Raw genomic sequence first — 896 nt, 5'->3', positions numbered from 1 at the left:
TTCCGATGTGTTCAACGGGTAAAGTTCTACTCAAATGGAGGAATATTCGAGATGTAAAGAGACGTATTGGTAAGTGATGTGAAATGAATATTTTGGACAGGTATGTATTTAACCCTCGGGTTGAGTATTGATACAACCACGATAAGGTAATAAGATGATGAAAAATGATTAAAAATGTGATATGTGTTTTAGTGATACATGCTAAGGTTGATTGGTATGACTGTTTGTTATGTTACTTATTATTTGCATATGAACTTACTAAGCATTTATGCTTACTCCCTCCTTCTTACTCATTGTAGTTTTGGACAAGCCAGCTCAGGAGTCGGGATAGGTCGAAGGCTCAGTCACACTATCCGGAAAACTTTTGGTAATGGCTTGTAAATTTAAGTATGGCATGTATAGCAATATACTTTTTTTGTGTAAATGATCTTATGGTATGGTGATGGAATGGTTGAGGAAATGCTTGATAATGATAAATTATGGAAATAGTTAGTTTAGATTATATTTGATGTTAAGGAAAATTATTAAGTTACTTAGTGCATAAAAACTCATAAAAGGGATGAAATTTGCCATAAACAGAATACTGCAGCAACACTGATGCGAGTTTAAAAATTTACTAAAAATCATAGAAATTGAACTTGGTGATGGACTACATATCAAATTGAAGCTTATTATGTCTAGTTTCACATGAAACAAATGAAACAGGTAAAGGAATTATATGTTACAAGATATTTTAATTTTAGTGAAACAGGGTCATAGCAGTTTCTGAATCCCCTGTTCCAACTTTAGAAATTCACCATAAATTGTAAAGATATAATTAGGTAGTGTATTTTATATTCTCAGAATTCTTATTTAGTCTAGTTTCAGGAGAAATAAACCTCATAGTCATATGGATT

This window comes from Gossypium hirsutum, chromosome A02, assembly GCF_007990345.1.
Source record: "Gossypium hirsutum isolate 1008001.06 chromosome A02, Gossypium_hirsutum_v2.1, whole genome shotgun sequence".
NCBI classification, from domain to species: Eukaryota; Viridiplantae; Streptophyta; class Magnoliopsida; order Malvales; family Malvaceae; genus Gossypium; species Gossypium hirsutum.
Note: the sequence above shows the minus strand (reverse complement) of the source record.